The sequence below is a fragment of the Oncorhynchus masou genome, chromosome 23 (assembly GCF_036934945.1).
Source record: "Oncorhynchus masou masou isolate Uvic2021 chromosome 23, UVic_Omas_1.1, whole genome shotgun sequence".
Taxonomy (NCBI): Eukaryota; Metazoa; Chordata; class Actinopteri; order Salmoniformes; family Salmonidae; genus Oncorhynchus; species Oncorhynchus masou.
The window spans coordinates 593,879-603,323 of record NC_088234.1 but is presented as its reverse complement, the minus strand read 5'-3'; the positions used below and the strand labels follow the sequence as shown (position 1 = coordinate 603,323).

At 43.9% G+C, this 9,445-nt stretch overlaps 1 long non-coding RNA gene across 1 annotated transcript; it reads right to left on the bottom strand.

Moving 5' to 3' along the window:
* Positions 1-4,436: 4,436 nt before the first annotated feature.
* On the bottom strand, positions 4,437-7,984 carry LOC135510155 (uncharacterized). Its single transcript, XR_010451073.1, has 2 exons — positions 7,831-7,984; positions 4,437-7,650 (listed from the first exon to the last, which is right to left on the bottom strand). It is a non-coding gene; the product is annotated as an uncharacterized LOC135510155 (long non-coding RNA).
* Positions 7,985-9,445: the final 1,461 nt, after the last annotated feature.

The window sequence follows — 9,445 nt, the reverse complement described above, 5'->3', positions numbered from 1 at the left end:
CTAGCATAACGAGGGCAAGAGATTTCCCCTTATACTCGGTCTAGCAGTTAATTACCTGTCCATAACAGCCGGGGCCCAGTGAACAGGTTTCTTCAAAAGCAGGAGAGCTCCAAGTAGCGGTTCAGGTTTCAAATCAAGTCCAGACAACTCTATTGTTGTATTACAACCTGTAGCCCAGTAGACCATCTGAAAACTTATCAGACACATGTTGGATGGTTTTCACTGCTTTTTATTCCCTTAAAACAGGACAAACAGATGTCTTTTTGGAAATTGTACACAGGATAAAATATTTGCCTAAACCTTGTTGCTCTGCAGAAATGACAAAGAAAACTTTAACGATGTTAACTAGATTATTCATTAAATAATTCTAGTGATTTATGACATTATCCTGGTGAGCATCGCTTTATTTAGTCTCCCAGGGAAACAAGTTATGACCCCAGATAAACTGTGTTTAGTCTCCCAGGGAAACAAGTTATGACCCCAGATAAACTGTGTTTAGTCTCCCAGGGAAACAAGTTATGACCCCAGATAAACTGTGTTTAGTCTCCCAGGGAAACAAGTTATGACCCCAGATAAACTGTGTTTAGTCTCCCAGGGCAACAAGTTATGACCCCAGATAAACTGTATTTAGTCTCCCAGGGAAACAAGTTATGACCCCAGATAAACTGTGTTTAGTCTCCCAGGGCAACAAGTTATGACCCCAGGTAAACTGTGTTTAGTCTCCCAGGGAAACAAGTTATGACTCCAGATAAACTGTGTTTAGTCTCCCAGGGCAACAAGTTATGACCCCAGGTAAACTGTGTTTAGTCTTCTAGACCCAGGGCAACAAGTTATGACCCCAGATAAACTGTGTTTAGTCTCCCAGGGCAACAAGTTATGACCCCAGATAAACTGTATTTAGTCTCCCAGGGAAACAAGTTATGACCCCAGATTAACTGTATTTAGTCTCCCAGGGGAACAAGTTATGACCCCAGATAAACTGTATTTAGTCTCCCAGGGAAACAAGTTATGACCCCAGATAAACTGTATTTAGTCTCCCAGGGCAACAAGTTATGACCCCAGATTAACTGTATTTAGTCTCCCAGGGCAACAAGTTATGACCCCAGATAATTTGTTGCCCAAGAAGACAAAATACAGTTTATCTGGTGTCAGATAGACTGACCATAGTCCCTGTGTGAGAACGCTGTTCATTGACTACAGCTCAGTGTTCAACACCATAGTTCCCTCATAGCTCATCACTAAGGTAAGGACCCAGGGATTAAACGCCTCCCTCTGTAATGGGATCCTGGACTTCCTCAGGGGTGCGTGCTCAGTCCCCTCTTGTACTCCCAGCTCACCCATGACTGCGTGGCCAAACACAACTCCAACACCATCATTAAGTTTGCAGACGACACAACAGTGTCAGCCTGACCACCGACAACGACAGGACAGCCTATAGGGAGGAGGTCAGAGACCTGACCAGGTGGTGCCAGAATAACAACCTATGCTTCAACATAACCAAGACTAAGGAGATGATTGTGGACAACAGGAAAAGGAGGACCGAGCACGTCCCCATTCTCATCGACGGGGCTGTAGTGGAGCAGGTTGAGAGCCTCAAGTTCCTTGGTGTCCACATCCCCAACAAACTAACATGGTCCAAACACACCAAGACAGTCGTGAAGAGGGCACAACAACTCCTGTTCCCCCTCAGGAAACTAAAAAGATTTGGCATTGGTCCTCAGATCCTCAAAAGGTTCTACAGCTGCACCATCGGCAACTGCTCGGCCTCCGACCGACCGCAAGGCACGACAGAGGGTAGTGCGTATGGCCCAGTACATCACTGGGGCTAAGTTGCCTGCCATCCAGGACCTCTACACCAGGCCGTGTCAGAGGAAGGCCCAAAAAATGTCTATGTATATAGGGCAGCAGCCTCTAAGGTGCAGGGTTGAGTGACCGGGTGGTGGCAGGCTAGTGATGGCTATTTAACAGTCTGATGGCCTTGAGATAGAAGCTGTTTTTCAGTCTCTCGGTCCCAGTTTTGACCAGCTCCTTCATTTGGTTGATGTTGAAGGAGAGGTTATTTCCCTGGCATCACTCACGTCCTCCCTGTAGGCCGTCTCGTCGTTGTTGGTAATCAAGCCTACCACTGTTACTCCAACAGGAAAAAACATCCCCTCATGGCTATTGCCCAGTTCCTTAGACTTATTTATTTAAATGATAATTATGACAACTCAAGATGCATGTTTGTCATCTGCAAACTTGATGATTGAGTTGGAGGCGTGCACGCAGTCATGGGTGAACAGGGAGTACTGGAGGGGGCTGAGCATGCACCCTTGTGGTGCCCCCTTGTTGAGGATCAGCGAAGTGGGGGTGTTGTTTCCTACCTTCACCACCTGGGAGTGGCCCGTCAGAACCCAGTTGCACAGGACAGGGACGAGACCCAGGTCCTCCAGCTTAATGGTGAGCTTGGAGGGTACTATGGTGTTAAATGCTGAGCTATTGGGGGCGGTAAGCAAATTGGAGTGGGTCTAGGGCGTCAGGTAGGTGGAGGTGATATGATCCTTGACTAGTCTCTCAAAGCACTTCATGATGACGGAAGTGAGTGCTACAGGGCGATAGTCATTTAGCTCAGTTACCTTCGCTTTCTTGGGTACAGGAACAATGGTGGCCCTCTTGAAGCAAGTGGGGACAGCAGACTGGGATAGAGAGAGATTGAATATGTCCGTAAACACACCAGCCAGCTGGTCTGCGCATGCTCTGAGGACGCGGCTCTGGGATGCCGTCTGGTCCGGCAGCCTTGCGAGGGTTAACACGTTTAAATGTCTTACTCACGTCGGCCACGGAGAAGGAGAGCCCACAGTTCTTGGTAGCGGGTTGCGTTGGTGGCACTGTGTTATCTAAAAGCGGGCGAAGAAGGTGTTTAGCTTGTCCGGAAGCAAGACGTGGGTGGTTTTCCCTTTGTCGTCCATAATTGTCTGTAGACCACATTTATTTATTTAACTAGGTCTCATGTCTGAGCCGTTGAATTGCGACTCCACTTTGTCTAAGTGGTTGTTCCACTGATGTCAGAAGGTGAATTCACCAATTTGTAAGTCGCTCTGGATAAGAGCGTCTGCTAAATGACTTAAATGTAATGTAAATGTCTCTATACCGACATTTTGCTTGTTTGCATTACGGAGGGAGTAACTACACTGTTTGTATTTGGCCATATTCCCATTTCTATGGTTAAATGCAGTGGTTCGCTCTTTCAGTTTTGTGTGAATGCTGCCATCCATCCATGGTTTCTGGTAAAGGAAGGTTTTAATAGTCACAGTGGGAACAACATCTCCCATTCACTTCCTGATAAACTCAATCACCGTATCAGTGTATTCATCAATTTTTATTTTCGGAAGCTACCCGCAACATATTCCAGTCCGCGTGATCAAACAATCTTGAAGCGTGGATTACGATTGGTCAGACCAGTGTTGAATAGTCCTTAGCACGGGAATTTCCTGTTTGAGTCTTGCTTATAGGAAAGGAGGAGCAAAATGAAGATATGATCTGATTTGCCAAAGGGAGGGTGGGGGAGGGCCTTGTAGGCATCCCGGAAGTTGGAGTAGCAGTTGGAGTAGCAGTTGGAGTAGCAGTTGAATAGCAGTTGAGTAGCAGTTGAGTAGCAGTTGGAGTAGGAGTTGGAGTAGCAGTTGAGTAGCAGTTGGAATAGCAGTTGGAGTAGCACTTGAGTAGCAGTTGAGTAGCAGTTGAGCAACAGTTGAGTAGCAGTTGGAGTAGCAGTTGAGTAGCTGTTGAGTAGCAGTTGGAGTAGCAGTTGGGTAGCAGTTGAGTAGCAGTTGGAGTAGCAGTTGGAATAGCAGTTGGAGTAGCAGTTGGAGTAGCAGTTGGAGTAGCAGTTGGAGTAGCAGTTGGGTAGCAGTTGGAGTAGCAGTTGGAGTATCAGTTGAGTAGCAGTTGAGTAGCAGTTGAGTAGCAGTTGGAGTAGCAGTTGGAGTAGCAGTTGGAGTAGCAGTTGGAGTAGCAGTTGGGTAGCAGTTGAGTAGCAGTTGAGTAGCAGTTGGAGTAGCTGTTGGAGTAACAGTTGGAGTAGCAGTTGAAGTAGCAGTTGGAGTAGAAGTTGGGTAGCAGTTGGAGTAGCAGTTGAGTAGCTGTTGGAGTAGCAGTTGAGGTAGCAGTTGGAGTAGCAGTTGAGTAGCAGTTGGAGCAGCAGTTGAGGAGAAGTTGAGTAGCAGTTGAGTAGCAGTTGCGGTAGTGTTTTCCTCAAATTTGCTTCGTTAAAGTGCACAGCTACAATAAATGCGGCCAGTTTGAATAAAGTCCATTGAAGTTCTTTGAGGGCCGTCGTGGTATCGGCTTGAGGGTCAACAGGTCACTAGATAAAGACTTGCAGGACCCTGATTAACACACACACACACACACACACACACACACACACAGCTGACGTGGTACACAGAGTGGGCGGGACAGCTTAAGTCATCTTTATTGTGATTGGTCACAGCAACAGACAGACAAGCCCCTCTCCCAATCAATCTTCTCTCAAATAGACATCGATCAGTCATATGTACGACTGTATATATACTATAAAAATAATATATATCAGTCATATTTAATAACTGTTTCTTAGAAAAGGTAACAGAATAATTATAATTATTACAAAACATCCTGAATTCATCATAATAATAAACAATAAACAACTTCAATACAGAGAGTTCAATGTGAGGGACTGGGATACTACCTCACCCATAATGCAACGGGAGAGGCCTCAGGACTAAAGTCCCATAGTTCCATAGGTCATGGAGACATGGGCTCGGGTCAGAGGTCAACTCTAGGGTCCATCAGTACCTCTGTGACTTGGGAGAGGTTATGAAATGGCAGCAGACATTCTGAAAGTCTCAGCGCAGCAGTCTCACTAGACCGTGGAAGTATTGTATCTTTAAACACTAACCCAGGAACAAATAGATGGAGAGATGATAGAGGAGAGGAGAATTGTCCATCTTTATCAGTCTATCAGTCATTTATGCTCTTCCATCCTCCTATCTCTCTCTGTTTTTTACCCTCTCTCTCTCTCTCTCTCTCTCTCTGTGTTTTACAACCCCTCTCTCTTTTACCCTCTCTCTCTTTTACCCTCTCTCTCTATTTTACCCTCTCTCTCTCTCTCTCTTTTTTACCCTCTCTCTCTCTCTCTCTCTCTTTTACCCTCTCGCTCGCTCTCTCTCTCTCTCTCTCTCTCTGTTTTACCCTCTTTTACCCTCTCTATCCCCCCCTCTCTCTTTCTGTTTTATCCCCTCCCTCTCGTTCCTAAGAAGTCCATATAGACCTGATCATGTTATCAGAGTTAGTCTCTCTAGAAGTCAGGTTTTAAATCAGAGGCAGTCTCTCTAGAAGCAGTCAGGTTTTAAATCAGAGGCAGTCTCTCTAGAAGCAGTCAGGTTTTAAATCAGAGGCAGTCTCTCTAGAAGCAGTCAGGTTTTAAATCAGAGGCAGTCTCTCTAGAAGCAGTCAGGTTTTAAATCAGAGTCAGTCTCTCTAGAAGTCAGGTTTTAAATCAGAGTCAGTCTCTAGAAGCAGTCAGGTTTTAAATCAGAGTCAGTCTCTCTAGAAGTCATGTTTTAAATCAGAGTCAGTCTCTCTAGAAGTCAGGTTTTAAATCAGAGTTAGTCTCTAGAAGTCAGGATTTAAATCAGAGGCAGTCTATCTAGAAGCAGTCAGGTTTTAAATCAGAGTCAGTCTCTCTAGAAGTCAGGTTTTAAATCAGAGTCAGTCTCTGTAGAAGTCAGGTTTTAAATCAGAGTCCGTCTCTCTAGAAGTCAGGTTTTAAATCAGTCAGTCTCTCTAGAAGCAGTCAGGTTTTAAATCAGAGTCAGTCTCTCTAGAAGTCATGTTTTAAATCAGAGTCAGTCTCTCTAGAAGTCAGGTTTTAAATCAGAGTTAGTCTCTAGAAGTCAGGATTTAAATCAGAGGCAGTCTATCTAGAAGCAGTCAGGTTTTAAATCAGAGTCAGTCTCTCTAGAAGTCAGGTTTTAAATCAGAGTCAGTCTCTGTAGAAGTCAGGTTTTAAATCAGAGTCCGTCTCTCTAGAAGTCAGGTTTTAAATCAGTCAGTCTCTCTAGAAGTTATGTTTTAAATCAGAGTCAGTCTCTCTAGAAGTCAGGTTTTAAATCAGAGTTAGTCTCTCTAGAAGTCAAGTTTTAAATCAGAGTTAGTCTCTCTAGAAGTCAGGTTTTAAATCAGAGATGTCTCTGATTAGCAGTTAGTCTACAAGGTCCAGCACCACACCTCAGTCAGAGGGAATATCTGGGAAAACCTGATTGGGCGAAATCCTTTATCCCAAACAGTGTTCCAGGGGAGAAATCTTCCACAGTATTCCAATGGTATTCCGAGAGGATCCCGCCAGTATTATAAAACCAAGTTAATGTTGAGTATTCCCGTGGACTCCAACAAGGCAGTATTGTAAAACCAAGTTAATGTCCAGTATTCCCGTGGACTCCAACAAGGCAGTTTTATAAAACCAAGTTAATGTTGAGTATTCCCGTGGACTCCAACAAGGCAGTATTATAAAACCAAGTTAATGTCCAGTATTCCCGTGGACTCCAACAAGGCAGTATTATAAAACCAAGTTAATGTTGAGTATTCCAACAAGGCAGTAATATAAAACCAAGTTAATGTTGAGTATTCCCGTGGACTCCAACAAGGCAGTATTGTAAAACCAAGTTAATGTCCAGTATTCCCATGGACACCAACAAGGCAGTATTATAAAACCAAGTTAATGTTGAGTATTCCAACAAGGCAGTATTGTAAAACCAAGTTAATGTCCAGTATTCCTGTGGACTCCAACAAGGCAGTATTATAACCCAAGTTAATGTTGAGTATTCCAGTGGACTCCAACAAGGCAGTATTATAAAACCAAGTTAATGTCCAGTATTCCCGTGGATTCCAACAAGGCAGTATTATAAAACCAAGTTAATGTTGAGTATTCCCGTGGACTCCAACAAGGCAGTATTATAAAACCAAGTTAATGTCCAGTATTCCTGTGGACTCCAACAAGGCAGTATTATAAAACCAAGTTAATGTCCAGTATTCCCGTGGATTCCAACAAGGCAGTATTATAAAACCAAGTTAATGTCCAGTATTCCCGTGGACTCCAACAAGGCAGTATTATAAAACCAAGTTAATGTCCAGTATTCCCGTGGACTCCAACAAGGCAGTATTATAAAACCAAGTTAATGTCCAGTATTCCCGTGGACTCCAACAAGGCAGTATTATAAAACCAAGTTAATGTCCAGTATTCCCGTGGACTCCAACAAGGCAGTATTGGAAAACTGAAGGAATCTCTCAGGAGAGAGTTCATGTCTGTCTCTCTCTCCGTCTTCCTGATTGGATGAAGAGTACACACACATCTATTGTGTCATCACAGTGGAACCGAGTACAAAGATTGGCTTGGGACACCGTTGGCGTAGTGACATCATCACAACTGGTACGTGGTTGGCTGGTGGCTTGTTGAAGGGCTTTGGTGAGATTGGCCAGTATGGAAGGGTGGGGGGAGCTTCCATGAGGCTGTAATAGGTGATTGGTCAGTATCTGAGTGTGGGAGGAGTTTTGAGAACTCTAAGGGTCTGGATGGAAGAGAGAATCTTCTTCTGGTGTCCCGCTAGAGTCACTCCTATACGCAACAGATCCCTAGAGGAGGAGGAGGAGAGAAAGAGAGAAAGAGAGAAAGAAAGAAGGAGAGAGAAAGAGAGAAAGAAAGAGAGAGAGAGAGGGGGAGAGAGGGGGAGAGAGAGAGAGGGAGAGTTTAATAATTGTGTGCGTGTGCTCTGTGTAGTGTGTAATGTGTAGTATGTAGTGTGTAATACGTACTCTGTAGAGATCTGTGCGATGACCTCCAGGTTGGTGAATCCTGCCTGTGTAAAGCTCTCTTCATAACGAGACATCTTGATAGCATGAAGCCACTCTGAGACAGACCCACAGGCTGACAGGGGAGGGGGGGGGCGCTGGTCTAACAGGGGTTGGGAGGAACTGGGGGAGAAGAGGGGGAATACATTATGAATCATGATGAGGTTGTTTTACTGTAGGGGAGAAGAGGGGGGAGACATTATGAATCATGATGAGGTTGTTTTACTGTAGGGGAGAATACATTATGAATCATGATGAGGTTGTTTTACTGTAGGGGAGAAGAGGGGGGAGACATTATGAATCATGATGAGGTTGTTTTACTGTAGGGGAGAAGAGGGGGGAGACATTATGAATCATGATGAGGTTGTTTTACTGTAGGGGAGAAGAGGGGGAGACATTATGATTCATGATGAGGTTGTTTTACTGTAGGGGAGAAGACATTATGAATCATGATGAGGTTGTTTTACTGTAGGGGAGAAGACATTATGAATCATGATGAGGTTGTTTTACTGTAGGGGAGAATACATTATGAATCATGATGAGGTTGTTTTACTGTAGGGGGGAGACATTATGAATCATGATGAGGTTGTTTTACTGTAGGGGAGAAGACATTATGAATCATGATGAGTTTTTTTTACTGTAGGGGAGAAGACATTATGAATCATGATGAGGTTGTTTTACTGTAGGGGGAAGACATTATGAATCATGATGAGGTTGTTTTACTGTAGGGGAGAAGACATTATGAATCATGATGAGGTTGTTTCACTGTAGGGGAGAAGACATTATGAATCATGATAAGGTTGTTTTACTGTAGGGGAGAAGACATTATGAATCATGATGAGGTTGTTTTACTGTAGGGGAGAAGACATTATGAATCATGATGAGGTTGTTTTACTGTAGGGGAGAAGACATTATGAATCATGATGAGGTTGTTTTACTGTAGGGGAGAAGAGGGGGAAGACATTATGAATCATGATGAGGTTGTTTTACTATAGGGGAGAAGAGTGGGAAACATTATGAATCATGATGAGGTTGTTTTACTGTAAGGGAGAAGACATTATGAATAATGATGAGGTTGTTTTACTGTAGGGGAGAAGAGGGGGAGACATTATGAATCACGATGAGGTTGTTTTACTGTAGGGGAGAAGAGGGGAAACATTATGAATCATGATGAGGTTGTTTTACTGTAGGGGAGAAGAGGGGGAGACATTATGAATCATGATGAGGTTGTTTTACTGTAGGGGAGAAGAGGGGAAGACATTATGAATCATGATGAGGTTGTTTTACTGTAGGGGAGAAGACATTATGAATCATGATGAGGTTGTTTTACTGTAGGGGAGAAGACAATATGAATCATGATGAGGTTGTTTTACTGTAGGGGAGAAGAGGGGGAGACATTATGAATCATGATGAGGTTGTTTTACTGTAGGGGAGAAGAGGGGAAGACATTATGAATCATGATGAGGTTGTTTTACTGTAGGGGAGAAGACATTATGAATCATGATGAGGTTGTTTTACTGTAGGGGAGAAGACATTATGAATCACGATGAGGTTGTTTTACTGTAGGGGAGAAGAGGGG